General features: G+C 49.1%; 1 protein-coding gene across 1 annotated transcript in view; it reads right to left on the bottom strand.

Moving 5' to 3' along the window:
- The window catches only part of LOC131588537 (serine/threonine-protein kinase PAK 3-like), a 33841-nt gene extending 17735 nt beyond the window's left edge, over positions 1-16106 (bottom strand). The window contains exons 1-2 of the mRNA XM_058857448.1: positions 15531-16106; positions 6677-6799 (exon numbers count right to left, since the gene is read on the bottom strand). The gene's annotated coding sequence lies outside the window, so the exon portion shown is untranslated. The remainder of the gene's footprint in view (positions 1-6676; positions 6800-15530) is intronic.
- Between the last annotated feature and the right edge of the window lie 6879 nt (positions 16107-22985).

The following is a 22985-nucleotide window of genomic DNA, read 5'->3' as shown; positions in this document are numbered from 1 at the left end:
AAAAGATGAATATATATTATTACTAATACATATTCACAATTCTAACACCTCCCATTCCCCACTTTGGATTAAAATTCACAGTAATGAGTTTAAAAAGTCATTCTGCCTACGTGATGGGCTCCCTAATTTGAGGAGGGGGTGGTTTTGGTGAGGAGGGGTCATCAAGAGATGAAGGAAAACCGCTCTTCCTCACTCTCACCTTTCTACCTTTACAATGGTTGACTTTACAAATGACATTTGGTACAACTCCAGTTTCCTCCCTTGTGACTTTGAAATGGGTTTCCAGATGTAAGGTCTGTGATCTTCCTGAACCTGTTTATCAGTTTCTCTTTTCTCATTATAAGCACATCTAAACAAACATACAGTGACAAGTAATTTTTTACCTAAGTCCGAGATTTATTATCTCAAATCCTGCTTCTCACTTAAATCATTAGCTCTAACTAGTTCCAGCAAGGCCTATCTCTAGCTAAGATCTCCAATTTTTCTAAAATACTTAATTGTTTAAAATTAGTGACTCCAAAGGAGGTTTCAGATGGTCCTGGGTGGGCTGGGGAAAACAGGGAGGGTCTTTGGAGGGGCTTGGGGTGTCTGTGAGAGGTTTTGGGGGTTCTAAATCTGGCAGATGCCCCAGGGATGCCATGAAATGCTGCCCACAGCAAGATGCTGATGGGCATCAGGGGCTCCTTGTTGGGCTTTGTCTTCCTGGTGCTGGGGCTCAGCTTCTATCTGAGGAAAAAGGTGAGGGGGGTACTGGGGCTTGTGTCCTCCCTCCCCCAGAGCGTGTGTGCTCCCCTCCAGGGCTCCCAAGCTCAATGTCACCCTGTTTTCTCTGTCCAAAGAGCTCCTTGAGGTGACGACAAAAGGTTCTTTAGGATTGAAAGTCAATAAATCTGCTCCCCACAAGGAATTCCCATTGTTGGTCTGTTTCCCAATGGATGTTCCTGCCCCGATGTTCACCCAGGTGCCCACAGGGACCCAGGAAGATGTGGAGCCTCCCAGCCAGGTGTCTTCCCAACACCGATCACCAGGACCACGGATCACCAGGGCTCTGCCCAACGGGGGTCACTGGGGATCATCCAACGCCGATCCTCCCATGGGGGATGGAGCTGGAGCAGCGCACGAAGCTCTTCCCGCACTCGGGGCACTCGCAGGGCTTCCCTTACTGGTGCCTCCGTTGGTGTTGGGTCAAGGCTGAGCTCTGTGAGAAGCTCTTCCCACACTGGGGACACTCGTAGGGCCTCTCCCCAGTGTGGATGCGCCGGTGGACGGTGAGGGTGGAGTTGTGCTTGAAGCCCTTCCCGCAGTCGGGGCAGCGGAAGGGCCTCTCCTCTGTGTGAATCCGCTCATGTAGGAGGACATGGGAGCTGGTCCGAAACCTCTTCCCACACTCAGGACACTCGTAGGGCCTCTCCCCAGTGTGGATGAGCTGGTGTGCCCTCAGGGCGGTGCTCCACCCAAAGCTCTTCCCACATTCCAAGCAGGTGTAGGGCCGTTCCCCTGTGTGGATCACCTGGTGTCTCATCAGGTCAGAGATATCTCTGAAACTCTTCCCACATTTCCCACACTCATAGGGTCGTTCCCCAGTGTGAATCACCTGGTGATTCCTCAGGCTGGAGCTCCAGCTGAAGCTCTTCCCACATTCCCCACACTGGTAGGGCTTTTCCCCAGTGTGGGTCACCTGGTGCTGGATCAGCTGGGAGCTCCACCTGAAGCCCTTCCCACATTCCAAGCACTTCTGGGGCTTCTCCCCCAGCTCTGAGCTCTGGCTGGATCTCTGGCCGTGTTCCTGGCACTGGGGGGATCTTTCCTCCTCACAGCTCTCTGGGCTGGGTTTGCAGCCCCTCCTCGTGCGGGATCTCTGGGGCTTTTCCTCCTCCTCTTCCATTTGGATACAGTTTGGGAATGAAAATTCCTGGTTAGGAGGAAAAATAGAGAGGAGAGCGCCTTGGGCTGAGGGTTCCTCCTTGCCCAAATTCATCTCAGAAAGTCATTGGCCATCTTGTGTCTCTAAGAATCTATAAAACACCAACATTCACCGCAAACATCCTCCAAACATTAAAACACTGATCAAAAACTAATCAAACACTAAATTTAGGTAAAACCGCCTCCAGAATACAAAGATTCAGCTCCTGCAAAAACAAAGCACCAATATTTAGCCCAATAAAGCTCAGAAACACCAAGATTGTGACCCATGAAAATCGTGGATTCCCCTCCCCAGTCACCTTCTGACTGCGGGCAGGTCAATGCTCCTGGGACTGCACATACAGGGAGGGTGGAACCTTGTGCTACTTCCTCTTCCTGCTCCTCTTCCTCCTCCTGTGGCCCTACTCTTCCTCACACTCCTCTTTCTCCTACTATTTCTCCTCCTCCTGCACAATCCCACCTTCTCCTTCCACGTGCATCCTTTGAACATTTTATTCCTCAACCCTGCTTCTCCTTCCCTTCTCCTCCTGCCCCCAGGCCCAGCACCCACTGCCGCCTCCCTCTTCCCCCCCAGTCCCACAGCATCCCACCGCAGGGGCACGGATGGAGCTGGGCCAGCTCGGCCTGGGGCAGCGCTGGGCTCTCGGCCGCTTCCGCCCGCACTCGCTCCCCACTGCAGCCGCTCCCGCCACCACAGCGCGGGGGGGCCCGGCCTTGGCGCTCCCCCCTCCCACCTCCCCAAATTCCCCTCAAGGGGGGCGCCAAGGCCCGGGGGGGCACAGGTGGGATCCAGGTAGGACCAATGTGGGGAGAAAATGGAATGTTAGAAGGGCATCCTGGACAAAGGGATGATGACCCCAAAATATCTCTCAAGGGTCTCTTGGGAGCATGTGGAGGTAATTTGCACATTCTCCCAGAGGGAATTAAGGACATGGACACCCAGGGGGTGTGGAGACTGGGGAACCAGCCAGTTCAGAAAACTTGGCTCTCCCCTGGAGAGCTTCTCCCTAGGCAAGACACTTCTATGTCATGCAGAGAAAAAGTGTCACTCCCAGACGCCCTAGAGTTGAACATGTTAATTTGTTACACCCCATTGGTTTCCCTCCCTATCAATCCACCCCAATACATGTATCCAAGTTTCCCCCGCCCCTCTCCTCCTCTATAAATACCCCGGTTTTCCCCAGTTCAGGCAGCTGCTGTCACTGGCTCCCTTCACTGAGGGCCCTGCTATAATAAAGGCTATTTCTCAGTGGAATGCCATACAGCTCTCTAGTCTCTCCGCGTCGCCTGCACGCTGCCGCTGAGCTGAGATCACTCGCCGGGCAGAGGACGTGCCTGTTCCCCTGGGCAGTCCTTTTCAGGATGGCTTCTTCAGGGTAGTCGAGGCACCCGTGTAATCGACACCGCCGCGGCAAGGGGGGACAATAAGGGAAGTCCAGAAGGGATTTAGACAAGAGGGGATGGATGGTGTTGGTGTGCTGGGAAGGGATTGGCTGAAGGGGAGTGTGCAGGAATGTGCTTAAGGCAAGAAGCAGCAGGAGCAATCCATGGGGTAAGAAAAGGGATGATAGAAAAGAGGGGGTAGAGAAAAATACTGAGCATTGGAAATGTTTTTCAGAAGGGTCTCATCCTCCAAATTTGCCAGCTCTGATGGGTTGGCATTTAAGAAAAAAAGTTGGAAACATCCACGAATACGATGGCTCTGAGAGAGGCTGCTGGGAGTTTCTTCTCTGCCTGAGACCTGGCCAATAGCTGGCCAGTTCTGACAGTATTTTTGACCACTGAAAAGTGAGATTACCTTTGTGAATACCACCTTTTAAACCTAAAGCCAGGAGCTTTTGGGTCTTTTGTGTTTCTGGCTTTAAAACATAACAGAGCTCTGGTGCAGCCAGGCCCCCCCTCCCCGCTTTCCCCACAGCCTGTACGGCCTCGGGGTGGGGGCGTGGGGCCAGAGCCCAGCAGCTCCCAGGAAGGGGATGGAGACTGGCAGGAGCCCTTTCCCAGAGTGGCTGAGCCCCTCGGGAAGCCCGCCGAGCCCTGAACAGCAGCGCTGCCGGGCCAGGCCGGTCCCTGGCTCAGCTGAAATTTCTGCTGCCGCTGGATTTCACCAGAAACTGCCGAGTACGGGCAGGGGAAGCCATCGGCCTGCAGCGTGCTGAGATGCTGGCCACCCTCCCCCAGCACAGCCACTGAAAAATCACCCATCAAAAACAGCCCCAGCCTCTGCCCGTGATCATCCACAAGAGTTGGGCCAGATTTAAACCCTTTCACTACCCAGATGAGACCTGCAGATTTAATCCTTTTCCAGAGAGAGGAAAGGGAGAGTGATCATCATGTAAAGAGACAACATAAACCATCCAAGTCAGTGAAGGAAGGAATCAAGCCTCAGATGGAAGGAGAATGAGGACATGCTTTAATAAGCTAAAATACTCTTTTGGTGAGGCCATGGAGATGAACAATGCTTCTGAATAACTCCTTTAATTCATGAAAAGAGTATAAGGTGGAATGAACTATTCAAACCATGAACTCTGAGCAAAGGTATCCACTGATGAGCTAAGCAGATGGGAGAGTAGCTGTGATCCCATGAGATGCTGGAACAGAGAATGAAAAGTGAGAGTTGATGGAGATACTTGGGCACCCAGGAAGAAAAAGAGAAAACCTCTGTTCCCAGAGATGATCACAGGGAGAAATGAAGAGAATCTTTGCCTTTGAATAACTCATCCTTAAAATAATACTCCTTGAGTTCATGGCCCATGAACGCACCTCTGAGTGGTGTGAAATGGGAAGAGGGAATGATGGCAGAGTTTTTTCCGGGCAGCTGCCAATCAAGAGAAAGGAAAAGCCACAAGAAACTGTTTTTCTTGTGGAAAACTCTCCATGGAATGACAAGAGAGAACTCTCTCTACAAAGACTGATGAAATGACCATTGTAGAGCTGGGACTGCTTTAACCACCAGATTTTGTCTCTATGCTGTCAGTCGGGCAAGGAAAAAGGTGAGATGGGAAGAAAAGGTGTCTGGAAGTTTTATTCTGGTTTCTTATTTTTGTAGTTCGAGTAATAAAATTTCTTTATTCCTTTTAAGTTTTAATCCTGTTTTGCCCTTCTCCAAATCCACAACTCACAACAAAAAATGAATAAGTATTCTAGTGATTTTTAGCTACTGCTAAAACCACCAAACCAGCTGATCCAGATCCTCTTTACCTCCAGATTCCAGGACAGGAAAAGAAGGAGGTCAGGATTTCAGGGGGTTTCTCTGAGCTGGGAGCGGCAGGAGCGGGCGCAGAGCTGCGGCACCGGGAGCACGGGCTGGGGGCCTGTGGGGAGCTGTGGGGCCGGGCCGGGGCTGTGGGGCAGCCGGGGCTCAGCGCCGGGCGCTGCCTGACCCCAGCACCCCCCGGGCAGGGCCGGCAGTGGCCCCCGGCCCCCAGGAGGCTGCGGGACGCCCCGGCCGCTGCCCAGCCCCGTGGAGCTGCCGGCCCTGCCCGCCGGGGGGGCCGCCTTTGGACACTGCGGCAGGACAGGGACCGGCTCTGGGATACGGGCTGGGGAGGGGAGCCTCAGCACAGCCAGCACCAGGAAGGAACAGCTCAGAAATGGGGATTAGACCTGCAAGGATCCACATGATCTTTTAAGGATCACAAGCACCTGGCACAGGCATTGCCCTCCTGGCCAGGGGACAGCCCACCCAAACAGCCCCTGGCAAGGAATCAGCCTTCCAGCTGCAGGGCACAAGGACACTGCAAGCACAGACAGGAGCACCCTCAGCACCAGCAAGTCCAGCCCTTGATGGACACGGATTCTTAGTGCTCTCACAAGCTCCCATTTCACCAGGGACCCACCACACTGGAGCCCTTGGGAACATTCAGGGTGGCTCTGGATCCAGAGGAGACCTTTCCTGATGGACACAGGGGCCTCTCCATCCACTCAGAATCTTACATCTAAAGGGAGTAAATTGTTAGGGAATATTTTAATAATTAAGGCAATAAGTGGGAAACATGAGTGGCTGTGTTTTATTCAGCCACTATCAGTAGATGTGGGGGATGGGTTTGAAATGCAGAAATTTTTATTTGCTCACAATTGTGGTTGTAATTTACTGGGAAGGGATTTGATGGCTAAATTGGGAATGCAAATTAATATAGCAATAGGTGATACAGAGGCTGGTTCTGTTGTACCTCTGTGTCAAATGTCTGGCAGAGCCTAGGCTGAAGTGAACCCACAAGTGTGGGCAGCCCCAGGGAAATTGGCAAAATTGGATATGGAGCCTCTCCAAATTTCCCTCAAGCAACCAGGACGAGAGGTGTCGAAAAGCAATCCCCTGTTCCAAGGGAGGGAAGGAAGGGCTCACAGCCTGTCTGGGAGTCCTGCTCAAGGCACGGCTTGGGGAGCCAGGGATGGCTCCCTAGAATGCTCCTATCCTGCCAAACAAGAAATCCAATGGAATCCACAGAATGCTGCAGGACCCAGGAATAAGAAATGAGATGATGAAACCGAGGCACCCCACACTCTCAGATCCTTACACCATCCTCAACCAGGTGCCCTCCTCACACTGCTGCCATTCAGAACCTGATGCAAAAGATGCTTTCTGGGGATCTGCCCACTTCCAGAGGATGCAAACACAATTCTGCCTTGGGCTGGCAACAAGAGGTAGAAGGGAAAATGCTCAAGACATGGATGGTCCTTCTGCAGGGATGCACGGAAGCACCGGCCTGATTGGGGCAAGCCTTGCAGGAAATATCAAAGGAATTGACCTCACCCCCAGGGACTGGCTTAATGCAGGATGTGGATGACTTGATCCAGTCAGGAGGACAAGGAGAAGAGGTAGAGGAAGCCTCTGTGAAATAGCTTCATTTTCAGGCTAAAAAGCGGCTTTGAGTATCTGAAAAAAAAGGGCAAATGGTAGAGAAAATAGTTAAATATTTGGGAACTATTTTGACTGAAGCTTTGTCTTGCATTGACCATGAGAGGGTTCAGGGAATCTCAGAAATAATGTTCCCTAGGACTAAGAAGGAACTGCAGCAATTCTTAGGATTAACAGGGAATTGTAGGAGCTGGATTGAGGATTCTCTCCTCTCGCCAGAACATTGTGTGACATTTTACTCCCAGGTATTCTCAATGTTACGGGGTGGACATAAGAAAGAGAAAAAAACTTAACAAAATGAAAAAAATAAAATTATTGATGCTTCAGCCATGGCTCTTCCAGACTCAGAAATCTGAATTGCAAGGGAATATTAAACAGGCCACCCCTGAGCCTGCACTGAAGGCAACGCAGCAGCAGCCAGGGCTCCCCAGCGGGGGAAGCCCCTGGGCCTGCCCACAGATCCTCTGCTCAAATCCTCGGCCTGGCCACCCTCCTTTGCCATCTCCAGCCACTGCGGGACAATCCTTGCTCTCACTCTTGCAGCTTCAGCCCTTTCTGTGCCTGCCCTCGCCACAGCTGCTGGGGAAGGCACCGGGACAATTCCACTCTGCCTCTCAATTCCACTCACACTCTGCCCTACCTGGGATTAGCTGCTGCCAAAATAGACCAACTTTAAAATGGCTTCAAATCTTATTTCTCTGCTCACACTAGGTTTGCCTTTGCCTTGGGGAAAGGAATTTTAAGGTTTCTTTTCCACCACTCAGCAGAGATGAAATTAACATCTCAACAGACTGGGAATAGCCCAAAAGATTCCCCCCCAAGATAACGACCATCAACAAAACATCAACACCCAGCAGCAAACATCAACCAACATCCACCCCAGACACTGCCCCAGGCACAGCTGGAGACACCTGGTCTGGAAAAGGCTGAGCAGGAAATCCAGGAGTGCCCACCTAATTCACATCACAGGCACAGAAATCCCCGTGCAACAGGAAACCAAATCCTAACAACTCCACACCTTCAAACCAATGAACATTAAACCAATGGATTTCTATGGGGTCAGTCTGTATAAATTTAGAAAAATCTAGTCAAACTCACGTGTCATGGAATGATTTTCTCTGCACACCCAGCCTAAATGTGCATGAAATTATTCCTGTTGCACATTCTGGCCAGAATCAAGTAATGCCTTATTTCTCTAAAGACATCGTTGAAGAGTTTTTGCTTTTCTCAGTTTCAGTGAAAAGATTACACTCTTAGACTAATTTTTTGTAATAATTTTTCTTCTATATTGTTGGTTCTGTTTGGGCCAGTGGTGTGAGAATCAGTTTTTAGTCCTAGGAGAAGAAAAAGAAAATACTTGACTGCTTTGTAATTTCTCTTTTTATGTTTGTGTGTGGCTCGTAGTGATGGCAAAATGATGGTATGGGTTATCTTATGTTCACCTTTAAGCTGCACTTTGAAAACTAGAAGAGCTTTAAAGTTGGCGCTTTTACACATGAACAGTTAATAAAATATTTTTTAAAAAAAAATAAAATAGCAGATTCTGTGGGGGCCACGTGTGAGTCATGGGATGTCTGCCCTGGAAGAGAAGCTTTGTTCAAGTCAGCCAGGAGAGGAGCTTTAGAAATGCAAATTAACACTGATGGGACAAAGCCTGCACAATGGCCCAGGGGCTTCCTGCCTGCAGGAGGAATTGGGCTGATTCTCTCTGCCCCTCAGCCCAAGCTCTGCCTGCTTGCACAGATGGAATTTGCACAGATAAAGGCAGAGCCCATTGTGAAGATATCTGACTCTGCAAAAACAAAACCAGAAAATAGGGAATGTTGTGGAAACTTCACTAAAACATGTGGGAGAGAATCATCCCTGTCCCCACTCCAACATGTGCTGTCACTATCTATGTTATATAGGGTGTATCAGACCAGTGGGGTTTTCTGCTACCACAATTTGAGAAAAATCAGTTGGGAATCCAAGTATGTGATGATTTAATGAGAGAAAAGCTGACAATTGATACAGCCCTGGCTGGAGGGAGCACCCAAAAATGGGGAAAAGATGAACAGCCACCAGAACAAATCCTGCAACACCATGGACCAGACCCTGGGAACCCTGATGAATTCATATCAGGTATCAGAGAAACCATTTATCATTTCAATGGCATAATCACATTACAGGATGTCATTGAAATAATAACCAACCAGACAACTCCAGCTCCTGACCTTCCCCCCAACCAACCCACTCAGATGAGGAACATAACATTTCACCATGGGATGGGATCACATTATCCATTAGCAGAAGGAGGCAGAATTTGTGGAAAAGTAAATGATTCAAACTGCTGTTGGCAAATAGATGAGAACAGATACCAAAGGAAACAAGAAAGCAGCTCATGAACCAGTCCAAATGAGGAAAGGATGGGAATGGGAAACGTTTTTCTGCTTTCCCAGCAGACCATGGGTTAAACTAATGCCAGACAGAGCTGTCCCCCTTCAAACCTACACCCCAAAAATCCTGTAACTCAGGGATTCCTCCCAGAAAAAAATCTGCTAGGATCTTCCCAAACTTTGTGAAAGTAAGGATGAGACACCCAGACTGAGCAGGAGGGGCCTGGTACCCCCAAATCTAAGCATGGGGGAGGGGGTTGGAGAATGGAGGGATGATTTGGAAGGGGCAAGAGTGGGGAAAAAGAGAGGGCTGACACCCCCAAAGTGTGGAGGAAGGTGCTGGGAAACCCAAATTGCATTGAGAGGGGTCAGTGGACTGGGGGAAGGATGAGAAAGGGGGAGAGAGGAGAGGGAAAGGTGGGCTTGGGATGAAAGAAATGTGGTTCCCTGTCCCGCAGCACTCGATCCCTGGAGCGATTCCCTGCGGCTTGTGGGGAGGAAGATCCGCAGTGGGGGGTCCCCAAGCCCCCTGCCCATCCCAGTGTGTCCATCTCGCTGGTGCCCTCGAGCTCCCAGCCCGGCCCCGGCCGCCTGCTCTGCTCCCTGATGGATTTCTCCCCTGCCCACATCCAGCTGAGCTGCTCCCAGGGCCAGCAGCAGCTCTCGGGCCACGTGCTGGCCACTGCCGTGCTCCCCAGCGGGGACTGGAGCCAGCAGCTCCTGGTGCTGCTGGAAACCGCCCCCGGCAATGCGGGCTCAGCTCCAGCTGCCAGGTGGAGCACGTCAGCCTGGAGCACCCCCTGAGCCGGCACTGGGGCACGGCCCGGCCCCCACAGCGCCGCCAGGGGCTGCCAGGACACGAAGGGCATTTGGGGCTCCTGGGCTTAACTGGCAGCCCCTCCTTGAGAACCCCTCTCCCCCTGTCCCAGCTCCCCTCATCCCCCTCTCCCAGCGCTTTCCCACCGCCTCCCGGCCCCGCTCCGCTCACCCCAGAGCTCCTCGCCAGCAGCCGAGAGATGGAGGAGGAGGGGAAGGAGGAGGAGGAGCGGGAGGAAGAGGAGGGGTAAAGGAGCAGCAGGAACTGCAAGAGGAGCAGCAGAGGAGGCCCCACGTTCGTCCATCGCTCTCTGGATCTGCAGCCCCTTCGCGCCGGGAGCATCGGGCCCCGCATCCCGCAGCTCACCGGGGACGGGAACCTCGCCCCGAAGGTCTTGGGCCGTCCTGGCAGGATTTGTTTGAAGGGGAAGGGATATTTGGAGCTCACTCGAAGTATCCTTGGGGATCCCTGTTCCTTTTTCTGGGGTCGGACCGGGCAGAGCGATGTTTGGATCTTGCAGGACTCCAAAGCTGACCTGAGATGCCCGGTACCGGCAGGGGGAGGGGAGCAGCGAAAAGGGGGGAGCCCCGGGAGTCCTGGAGCCTGAAATGGGGGCCTGGAGAGGGGGAACCCCGAGAGCCGGGAGTGAGGGGAGCCTGGAGAAGGGGCAGCCCGGAGAAGGGATGAGCCTGCACAGGGGGAAGCCCTGGGACACCAAAGTGGGGACCCCAGGGAAGGGGAACCTCAGGGAGGGATTTTTTCCTCTCAGTCCTGATGCTTTGGAGATTTTCATGGACACAAGACACCTGATGACTTCTAGAGATGGACCTGGGCAGGAGGAACCCTGAATCCTAGGTGGTCACCCCTTGTTATTCCCCCCAAACCAGACTTCTCATGCCCAAGCATTAGACAAATGGAGGAGGAGGCAGAGAGGAAGATGCTCTGGGACCCCCAGGCAACAACAGTCAGTACAATAGTGGAGGCAAAAGCATTATCACCAAATACATCTGCCCAGAGGGCAGAACTGGTTGTCTTTAACCAGAACACTAGAATTAAGTGAAGGGAAAAGGGTAAACATATGGACTGGCTCAAAGTATGCTTTTGGAGTGGTGCATGTACACAGAGCACTGTGGAAAGAAAGAGGACTGCTGTCTTCTCAAGGCACACACATTAAACATCAAGATGCAGTCCTGCAATTAATAAAAGCAGTACAAAAACCTGAGCAAGTAGCAATCATGCACTGCAAAGCTCACCAATCAGGAAGCTCCAAAATTCATGAGGGAAATTGGAAAGCAGACTGGACAGCCCGACAAGCTGCTCGAGAAGTGCAAACTGCAATGGCATTGATACCTTTAAAAACTAATGTATCTCAATTCAATTTACCCCCAGAACCAAAATGTTCAATAGAGGATGAGAAATTGGGACGCTCACTGAATGCACAGAAGAATTCAGAAGGGTGGTATGTGACTACACAGGGACAAGCAGTGGTACCCTCCTTGACAATGAGGGAAATTCTACAAATTAAACATAATGAATGTCATTGGAGTGCAGAGGCACTGATGAAATTGATAAAACAAAATTTAATTTCAGTATGGATGTTAAAAATCCAAAATCATTAATGTCAAAATGTGAAATTTGCTTAAAGAACAATCCAGTGGCTAGATGACAGGCACAATTAGGGAAAACCAGGAGATCATTGGCAAGTAGATTTTCTAGAATTACCAAGAACACGAGGATACAAATATCTATTGGTAGGGGTTGACACATTTTCAGGATGGCCAGAAGCTCTTCCCTGTCACACAAATCAAGCAAAGGAGACAGTCAAGTGGTTACTGCAAGAAATCATTCCAAGATTTGGGGTGCCTCTAGGAATATCATCAGATGGGGGCCCACATTTCACAGCCACAGTAGTGAGGGAGGTGAGTAGGTTACTGGGAATAGCTTGGGATCTCCATACACCATGGAGACCCCAATCCAGTGGACAGGTAGAGAGGATGAATCAGACCTTGAAGAGGCAGATCAGCAAAATATGCCAAGAGGCTAAATTGCAGCAGCCACAAGCTTTACCAATAGCACTGCTGAGGATTCGGATAAAGCCTAGAAGCGGGATGTCAGTCAGTCCTTATGAGATATTGGATGGGAAACCATATGAATCCCCTGAACCTAATCCAAATGTACATGTTACAGGGAAGCAAGAGGTGTAGAATTATGTTCTGTCTCTTGGAAAAGCTCGAGCTCGACTTCGGAGCACCCTTGTGTGGAACAGGCCGCTGACTCTTGAGAATCCAGTTCATGACATCCCCCCGGGAGATGAAGTGTACGTTAAAAGCTGGAACGAAGAACCATTAAAAGAAAGGTGGAATGGACCCTATCAGGTACTGTTAACTACCTTGACAGCAGTCAAAGGAGCTGGACTGGATCCCTGCATACATTACACCAGAGTGAAGGAGGTTTCCCCTGCACTGTGGACTCCACAAACTGTAGGGCCAACAAAGCTGCAGATAAAGCGGGTTTGATTGTTTCAAATGTCTAGGTTGCTAGTGACTGGAATGGTGATTATTTTATGGCCTTTAGGGCCATCAGTTGGAATCAATGTTACCTTGGGATGTGAAATGCAAAAGGATCAGCTGACAACTCTTCATTTTAGAATGAAGAGGGATGTGGGGGTGCAGCCAGAAACACAAGTGATAAAAGTCTCTAATACTATTCACGCAGAAAATGGGATGATTGCATTAATGAAAGATTTTGCCAACATGCAAAACACCAGCAAAATAACTGCCTGTCTGCCAATACCAAAGGCAGCAGGAGACCAAATAAATTAAAGAATTATAACATCAAAATTTCCTGAAATACAAAAGAATAAAAATGAAAATGTGAGCTGTGTATTGCAAATAGATTACGAGTACCAAAATAAGACAGTGTTTGAAAATGCTGTGAAGCCAAAGTATTCATCTAGATGGGATTGTCATGAAAATGCAGGAAAGTATGAACCAAAACTAGGCTGGTATGGGGGATTAGGGAATTATGGATGGTGCTATGAAAAGATAGCAAAGGTTATTAAAAAAAAGATTCCAGTATCGAAGTGGAAGTGTGAAGGACAGGAAGGAAAAGATCGGGCTGAAGCTTGGGACAGTGCATGGTCAATGAGTGTGCTTCAGAAATTCCAATCTATGGCAGATAGCCCTTGGTGCATTAAGGGGGAAGGCTCTGAAAATGAAACAGATCCAGGGGTATGGAACACTGCAACCAGTAGTAGAATGGAGGCAGACAAAGTGAATTGGTGGGTATGGAACAAAACTTAGGACTGTACTTCTGATGATGAAGAAATAAAACAAATGCCACCGCTAGTGGTAGCTCTGCAAATTGGATGTGCCTGCAGAAGAATCAAACATAAACAAGGTGAAATAAATGACAAGACAGGACAAGTGATCCAAAAGGTAATATGTACCACAAGTACAATTCAGAGTCCAGGCCAATTTGGATGGGCAGCAAGCGATGGCACCTGGACAACACATTTGCCTGTAGGTGAAAAAGTAAAAGAAATTACTTTAGGCCTCCCCACCTTATGCCCAATTTAGAAAACATCCCCATTTAAGGGAGAACATGAACTTCTGCAAATAAGGACGAGATGAGAAGTTCAGGAAAACAAAATTGAAGATAAAGAAAGATGGCAGGAACCCTCCAGCAGTGTAAAATTTGAGTGGGCTCCGGAATCCTTGTTTGGTCCAATAGCAAATTATAACAATAGAAAGATGTTGTACAAACTTACAGGTCAGGTAGAAAGATTGGCAAGAGTTACCAAAGAGGGATTTAGAGAGCTAAATGTACAATTACAAGCCACAACTAAAATGACCCTGCAAAACAGATTGGCTTTAGATATGTTATTGTTGAAAGAACACGGAGTATGCGGGTACCTAAAAGGACAAATTGATCACTGCTGCATCCACAGCCCAAATGGAACTGCAGATGTAGAACACAACATTAATCCATTAAAACAAACAGAACATGAAGCACAGAAAGAGAGAGAAGATTTGACCACAAGTTGGGTAGATAAAAATTTTGAAGGGTTAGGATGGAATGTGAGCTCCTGGATCAAATCTATTCTTGAGAGTCTGATAATCCTACTAATTGTGTTTTTAGCAATCTGGTTAATCTGTGCAGTTCTGAAAGGAGACATAAAGAAAAGAGTATCCTGGAACCAGAAGATAATAAAGGCACTGACACGGGACAGAGATCCACATCCGCATTTGTCATCTCCAAGTCCTCCAGAGTGTAACAACGCTTACGACAACTGTGGATTCGAAGATGAACATCAAGTATAAACTCAGAAAAAGGACTGTATATAGTGAAAGCCTTGCAGTTATTATAGCAAAGTGAAATATATTGAATGTGGGAAAATACATTACTATAGGGTTAAATGTTTCTGAAAATGTTTCTTAAAATCATGTAGAGGTAGGCCACAAGAATGCTTGGTATTAGGAATGGACTAGCAAGCTGAAATGTTTACGGTGATGGCAACTGGTACTTGGGGTCTCCAAGATACCCACCCAGAGATAAGATTCAGACATGTTCGTGCAAGGATGAGTTAAGTCTCATGAAGCAATATGGACAAAGTTAATGGAGCAATATTAATGAAGCAATATTGATAAGGTTGTTACAGTGATTACTGCTTCAGCTGAAATTGTAGAAATATGTGCACTTTGGACAAAGACAACGGAACTAGATTTGGGTTGCTGATACCTCTAGTTCACCCACGCTTCAATAAAACACCTGCATACAGTCAATATACAATTATGTGTGTTCCTGAATGCTAACAAAGACAGATCAAAAACTTCCAAAACACCAAAAATCTGATATCCCCCCAAAATACAAAGATTCAGCCCCCACAAAAAAACAAAGCACCAACATTCAGCCCAATAAAGCTCAGAAACTCCAAGATTCAGCCCCGTGAAAATCGTGCATCTCCCTGCCCGGGCACTCGCTGCATGGGGGGGTGAGGGGGGCAATGAGGCCGGGCCGGAGCAGGGGGTGCCTGAGAGAGGCCCCGAGCCCGGGGGAAGCCCCTGCAGAGCCATGGAAGTGGCTCCTGGCCGGACTCGGGGATCCCCCTGGCGATCCCCGCTGGAGCAGCCTGGTCCTGAGCGACTCTGGCCCCTGGCAGGGACCCCAGGCTGCAGCAGGACAAGGATTCCTGTCCCTCAGGGGGAGGCACTGACATGACCTGACTGTGACCCCCATCCCTGTGCCTCTGGGCGGGGAGGGGGACCGAGAGGGGCAGAAAGTTAAGCCCGGGAAGGAGGGAGAGCTGGGGGCAAGATGGATTTCCGGAGGAATTACTTTACTTCTCATTTTCTTCCTCTGACATGTTGGATATTAAATACAATTTACTTCCCCAAATCAGGTGTGCAGTGCCCGTGACCAAGGACTGAACTGTCCCCCACCCTCATCCAGACCCCCGAGCCTTTCCTTGTGTGTTCTGCTCCCCGCCCGGGACAGGAAGGAGAGTCACAGAGTTTTGGCCTCGCTCCGGCATAGCCCTGCTCCATCCCGGACTCACCCCCAGCTCGCAGCGCCCTCAGCTCCCGGGCACCCCGAGCTCCCGGCGCTTCAGCGCAGCGGCGCTTCCTTGGCCTCCTGCCCGGGCCGGGCCCAGCGCCGGGGCCGCTCCTCAGCCCAGGCTAACGAGAAATGGCGGAGCTCAGCCCAAGGCAGGCGAGTCCGTGCCGTGTGCAGAGCCCGCCGCTGGCTGCGATTGGCTGCTTCTGCCGTCACTCGTGGCTCTGGCGCGCGCTGATTGGGCAGAGCGGGGACAAGCCCGGCCCCGCTGGCGCCCCCAGGGCGGCCGTGGCTTGGGAGAGCCGCCATTGCCGGAGCGTCTGTGCGGGCCCGGCAGCGGCGGCAGCAGCGGCCGGAGCCCGGTGAGGCGGCGGCGGAGCTCGGAGGCGGCCCCAGCGCAGCGTCCCGGGCACAGCGCAGCCACCTCCGGCCTCCCGACACGAAGCGGGACGAGCCAGCGCTGCTCCGCCACCGCCTCCTGCCGAGGCCCCAGCGGCAAGGAGACCGCGGGCAGCCGCTCCCGCAGCGCCCTCAGCCCAGGGCCAACACGGGCCGGCCACGGCACAAGCCACCCGCCACAGCCCCCTGCCGCCCCCTCCCGGGCCCGCAGCGAGCCCCGAGCCCCCGCAGAACCGAGCGCGGCTCCCACCTGCGATGGCCGGGGCCGCCTCCGAGCTCCGCCGCCGCCTCACCGGGCTCCGGCCGCTGCTGCCGCCGCTGCCGGGCCCGCACAGACGCTCCGGCAATGGCGGCTCTCCTGCCCCACGGCCGCCCTGGGGGCGCCAGCGGGGCCGGGCTTGTCCCCGCTCTGCCCAATCAGCGCGCGCCAGAGCCACGAGTGACGGCAGAAGCAGCCAATCGCAGCCAGCGGCGGGCTCTGCACACGGCACGGACTCGCCTGCCTTGGGCTGAGCTCCGCCATTTCTCGTTAGCCTGGGCTGAGGAGCGGCCCCGGCGCTGGGCCCGGCCCGGGCAGGAGGCCAAGGAAGCGCCGCTGCGCTGAAGCGCCGGGAGCTCGGGGTGCCCGGGAGCTGAGGGCGCTGCGAGCTGGGGGTGAGTCCGGGATGGAGCAGGGCTATGCCGGAGCGAGGCCAAAACTCTGTGACTCTCCTTCCTGTCCCGGGCGGGGAGCAGAACACACAAGGAAAGGCTCGGGGGTCTGGATGAGGGTGGGGGACAGTTCAGTCCTTGGTCACGGGCACTGCACACCTGATTTGGGGAAGTAAATTGTATTTAATATCCAACATGTCAGAGGAAGAAAATGAGAAGTAAAGTAATTCCTCCGGAAATCCATCTTGCCCCCAGCTCTCCCTCCTTCCCGGGCTTAACTTTCTGCCCCTCTCGGTCCCCCTCCCCGCCCAGAGGCACAGGGATGGGGGTCACAGTCAGGTCATGTCAGTGCCTCCCCCTGGGGGACAGGAATCCTTGTCCTGCTGCAGCCTGGGGTCCCTGCCAGGGGCCAGAGTCGCTCAGGACCAGGCTGCTCCAGCGGGGATCGCCAGGGGGATCCCCGAGTCCGGCCAGGAGCCACTTCCATGGCTCTGCAGGGGCTTCCCCCGGGCTCGGGGCCTCTCTCAGGCACCCCCTGCTCCGGCCCGGCCTCATTGCCCCCCTCACCCCCCCATGCAGCGAGTGCCCGGGCAGGGAGATGCACGATTTTCACGGGGCTGAATCTTGGTGTTTCTGAGCTTTATTGGGCTGAATGTTGGTGTTTTGTTTTTTTGTGGGGGCTGAATCTTTGTATTTTGGGGGGATATCAGCTTTTTGGTGTTTTGGAAGTTTTTGATCTGTCTTTGTTAGCGTTCAGGAACACACAGAATCACAGACTGAATATATGCAGGTGCTTTATTGAAGTGTGCAGGAACTAGGGGTATCATCAACCCAAATCTAGCTCCATCGTCTTTGTCCAAAGTGCACATATTTCTACAATTTCAGCTGAAGCAGTAATCACTATAACAACCTTATCAATATTACTTCATTAATAAATCTTCATTAATTTTATCTATATTCCTTCATGAGACTTAACTCATCCTTGCACAAACATGTACGAATCTTATCTTTGGAGATGGTATCTTGGATACCCCAAGTACCAGTTCCCATTACCGTAAACATTTCAGCTTGCTAGTCCATCCCTAATACCAAGCATTCTTGTGGCCTACCTCCACATGATTTTAAGAAACATTTTCAGAAGCATTTAACCCCATAATAACATATTTCCCCCCTTTGAAAATATTTCACTTTACTATAAGTGTAATGCTTTCACTATATACAGTCCTTTTTCTGAGTTTATACTTGATGTTCATCTTCGAATCCACAGTTGTCGTAAGCGTTGTTACACTCTGGAGGACTTGGAGATGACAAATGTGGATGTGGATCTCTGTCCCGTGTCAGCGCCTTTATTATCTTCTGGTTCCAGGATACTCTTTTCTTTATCTCTCCTTTCAGAACTGCACAGATTAACCAGATTGCTAAGAACACAATTAGTAGGATTATCAGACTCTCAAGAATAGATTTGATCCAGGAGCTCACATTCTATCCTAACCCTTCAAAACTTTTATCTACCCAACTTGTGGTCAGATCTTCCCTCTCTTTCTGTGCTTCATGTTCTATTTGTTTTAATTGATTAATGTCGTGTTCTACATCTGCAGTTCCATTTGGGATGTGGATGCAGCAGTGATCAATTTGTCCTTTTAGGTACGCGCATACTCCGTGTTCTTTCAACAATAACATATCTAAAGCCAATCTGTTTTGCAGGGTCATTTTAGTTGTGGCTTGTAATTGTACATTTAGCTCTCTAAATCCCTCTTTGGTAACTCTTGCCAATCTTTCTACCTGACCTGTAAGTTTGTACAACATCTTTCTATTGTTATAATTTGCTATTGGACCAAACAAGGATTCCAGAGCCCACTCAAATTTTACACTACTGGAGGGTTCCTGCCATCTTTCTTTTTCTTCAATTTTGTTTTCCTGAACATCTTGTCTCGTCATTATTTGCAGAAGTTCATGTTCTCCCTTGAATGGGGACCTTTTCCAAATTGGGCATAAGGTGGGGAGGCCTAAAGTAATCTCTTTTACTTTTTCACCTACAGACAAATGTGTTGTCCAAGTGCCATCGCTTGCTGCCCATACAAATTGGCCTGGACTCTGAATTGTACTTGTGCTCCATATTACCTTTTGGATCACTTGTCCTATCTTGTCATTTATTTCACCTTGTTTATGTTTGATTCCTCTGCAGGCACATCCAATTTGCAGAGCTACCACTAGTGGTAGCATTTGTTTTATTTCTTCATCATCAGAAGTCCAGTCCTAAGTTTTGTTCCATACCCACCAATTCACTTTGTCTGCCTCCATTCTACTACTGGTTGCAGTGTTCCATACCCCTGGATCTGTTTCATTTTCAGAGCCTTCCCACTTAATGCACCAAGGGCTATCTGCCATAGATTGGAATTTCTGAAGCACACTCATTGACCATGCACTGTCCCAAGCTTCAGCCCAATCTTTTCCTTCCTGTCCTTCACACTTCCACTTTGATACTGGAATCTTTTCTTTAATAACCTTTGCTACCTTTTCATAACACCATCCATAATTCCCTAATCCCCCATACCAGCCTAGTTTTGGTTCATACTTTCCTCCATTTTCATGACAATCCCATCTAGATGAATACTTTGGCTTCACAGCATTTTCAAACACTGTCTTATTTGGGTACTTGTAATCTATTTGCAATACACAGTTCACATTTTAATTTTTATTCTTTTGTATTTCAGGAAATTTTGATGTTATAATTCCCCAATTTATTTGGTCTCCTGCTGCCTTTGGTATTGGCAGCCAGGCAGTTATTTTGCTGGTGTTTTGCATGTTGGCAAAATCTTTCATTAATGCAATCATCCCATTTTCTGCGTGAATAGTATTAGAGACTTTTATCACTTGTGTTTCTGGCTGCACCCCCACATCCCTCTTCATTCTAAAATGAAGAGTTGTCAGCTGATCCTTTTGCATTTCACATCCCAAGGTAACATTGATTCCAACTGATGGCCCTAAAGGCCATAAAATAATCATCATTACAGTCACTAGCAACCTAGACATTTGAAACAATCAAACCCGCTTTATCTGCAGCTTTGTTGGTCCTACAGTTTGTGCAGTCCACAGTGCAGGGGAAACCTTCTTCACTCTGGTGTAATGTATGCAGGGATCCAGTCCAGCTCCTTTGACTGCTGTCAAGGTAGTTAACAGTACCTGATAGGGTCCATTCCACCTTTCTTTTAATGGTTCTTCCTTCCAGCTTTTAACGTACACTTCATCTCCCGGGGGGATGTCATGAACTGGATTCTCAAGAGTCAGCGGCCTGTTCCACACAAGGGTGCTCCGAAGTCAAGCTCGAGCTTTTCCAAGAGACAGAACATAATTCTACACCTCTTGCTTCCCTGTAACATGTACATTTGGATTAGGTTCAGGGGATTCATATGGTTTCCCATCCAATATCTCATAAGGACTGACTGACATCCCGCTTCTAGGCTTTATCCGAATCCTCAGCAGTGCTATTGGTAAAGCTTGTGGCTGCTGCAATTTAGCCTTTTGGCATATTTTGCTGATTTGCCTCTTCAATGTCTGATTCATCCTCTCTACCTGTCCACTGGATTGGGGTCTCCATGGTGTATGGAGATCCCAAGCTATTCCCAGTATCCTACTCACCTCCCTCACTACTGTGGCTGTGAAATGTGGGCCCCTATCTGATGATATTCCTAGAGGCACCCCAAATCTTGGAATGATTTCTTGCAGCAACCACTTGACTGTCTCCTTTGCTTGATTTGTGTGACAGGGAAGAGCTTCTGGCCATCCTGAAAATGTGTCAACCCCTACCAATATATCTTTGTATATTTGAGTTCTTGGTAATTCTACAAAATGTACTTGCCAATAATCTCCTGGTTCTACTCCTACCCGAATTTTCCCTAATTGTGCCTGTCGTCTAGCCACTGGATTGTTCTTTAAGCAAATTTCACATTTTGACATTACTGATTTTGCCATTGTTAACATCTGTACTGAAATTAAATTTTGTTTTAACAATTTCACCAATGCCTCTGCACTCCAATGACATTCGTTATGTTTAATTTGCAGAACTTCTCTCATTATCAAGGGGGGTACCACTACTTGTCCCTGTGTAGTCACATACCACCCTTCTGAATTCTTCTGTGCATTCAGTGAGTGTCCCAATTTCTCATCTTCTATTGAATATTTTGGTTCTGGGGGTAAATTGAATTGAGATACATTAGTTTTTAAAGGTATCAATGCCATTGCAGTTTGCACTTCTCGAGCAGCTTGTTGGGCTGTCCAGTCTGCTTTCCGATTTCCTTCATGAATTTTGGAGTTTCCTGACTGGTGAGCTTTACAGTGCATGATTGCTACTTGCTCAGGCTTTTATACTGCTTTTATTAATTGCAGGACTGCATCTTGATGTTTAATGTGTGTGCCTTGAGGAGACAGCAGTCCTCTTTCTTTCCCCAGTGCCCTGTGTACATGCACCACTCCAAAAGCATGTTTTGAATCAGTCCAGATATTTACTTGGTTCCCTTCACTCATCTCTAATGCCCTGGTTAAAGCAACCAGTTCTGCTCGTTGGGCAGATGTGTTTGCTGGCAAGGCCTTTGCCTCCACCACTGCACCTGTTGTTGTTACCGCATATCCAACGTATCTGGTCCCGTTCTCCACAAAACTGCTTCCATCTGTAAACAGCTCCAGTCTGCCTGTTCCAGTGGGACATCTTTCAAATCTGCTCTAGCTGAACAGGTGTGTTCTATCACTTCCACACAATCGTGTTCCAGTGGGCCTTCTTCAGTTGTGGTACCTAGGAACAAAGCTGGATTCAAAAGGTTAGTTGTCTTTAGTGGGACATCATCCTGCCCAGTCAGGATTACCTGGAATTTCATCATCCTGCTTGGAGATAGCCAATGGCCCCCCTTTTGTTCTAGAACAGTGGTCACCATGTGTGGCACATAGACATCTGTGTGTCTACCCATCGTGAGTTTCCTGGCTTCTTGGATCAGCATCACAGTGGCTGCAACTGCCCACAGGCATGAAGGCCATCCGGCACTCACGTTGTCAAGTTGTTTGGAAAAGCAGCCTACCGGCCTTTTCCAGCTTCCCAAATGTTGGGTCAGCACTCCCAGTGCTGGGTGTGATCTTTCATGCACAAACAGCTGAAAATCTTTGGATAGATCAGGCAATCCTAACACCGGAGCTGTTGTCAATGCCTCCTTTAGTCTGAGGAAGGCCTCCTTCTGTGGTTTGCCCCAGGTAAATGGCTGCATCTTCTGGGCTTCATACAGGGGTTTTGGAATTAGTCCATGATCCACAGCACCACTCTGTCATCCCAAGGAAAACTTGCAGCTCATGCAGGTTCTGAAATGGCACAAATAGCTTGACTATGATTAGTACGCAGCTTACGTTGCCCTTGTGAGATTTCACACCCCAGGTAAATCACAGTCTGCTGGGCAATTTGTGCCTTTTCCTTAGACACCTTATATCCTCCCATTCCTAGTTGATATAAAATTTCAATTGTTACCTTTATGCAGGTTGTTTTCTCTTCTGTAGCTGTCAGTATATCATCAACATACTGTAACAGCAGGTATTGTTCTCTTGGTACTTGCCCATTTTCGGTCCAAATCTCCAGCTCCTTCACCAGCTGGCTTCCAAATAGGGTTGGACTGTTCTTGTATCCTTGTGGGAGTCGTGTCCAGGTGAGCTGAGTTTTCCTTCCATTGTCTGGATTTTCCCATTCAAAGACAAACAGTTTCCTACTTTCTTTGTCAAAGGGTATGCAGAAAAAGGCATCTTTTAAATCAGTTACAGTAAACCATTTCTATTTCTCTTTCACAGATGTCAGGAATGTGCAGGGATTAGCTACCACTGGGTAAGTATCTTTAGTTATTCCATTTATTGCTCTTAAATCCTGTACTAGTCTGTACTCACTATTTGGTTTCTTCACTGGAAGTATTGGTGTATTAAATTCTGATTCACATTCTTCTAAAATTTGGTACTTCAAAAACTTTTCAATAATCTTTACTATTCCTTGCCATGCTTCTGGCTTTATAGGATACGGTTTAACCTGGACACCTTTTGCTCCTTCTTTTCATTCTACATGTACTGGTTGTGCCAACTTAGATTTTCCTGGTATGTCTGTTTCCCATACAGAGGGAATTGCTGCATCCTCTACTTTCCGAGGGATAGCAGGGACTGGTTTTTCTTTTATCATTAAGATTTGTCCTGTCTTGATTCAGGTATTTTCATTAAAAGCTCCCCATTTTTAAAAGTTATCACTGCATCAAGTTTTGCTAATAAATCTCATCCTCAAAGTGGAATTGGACACTCAGGCATATCTAAAAATTCATGTGTTAACACTTTGTTTTCAAAACACAAATCCAGGGGTTGCAGGAATGGTCAATTCTCCTCCTTCCCTGTGGCT

The sequence above is a fragment of the Poecile atricapillus genome, chromosome 26 (assembly GCF_030490865.1).
Source record: "Poecile atricapillus isolate bPoeAtr1 chromosome 26, bPoeAtr1.hap1, whole genome shotgun sequence".
NCBI lineage: Eukaryota > Metazoa > Chordata > Aves > Passeriformes > Paridae > Poecile > Poecile atricapillus.
Note: the sequence above shows the minus strand (reverse complement) of the source record. Positions and strands in the feature narration are given on the sequence as shown.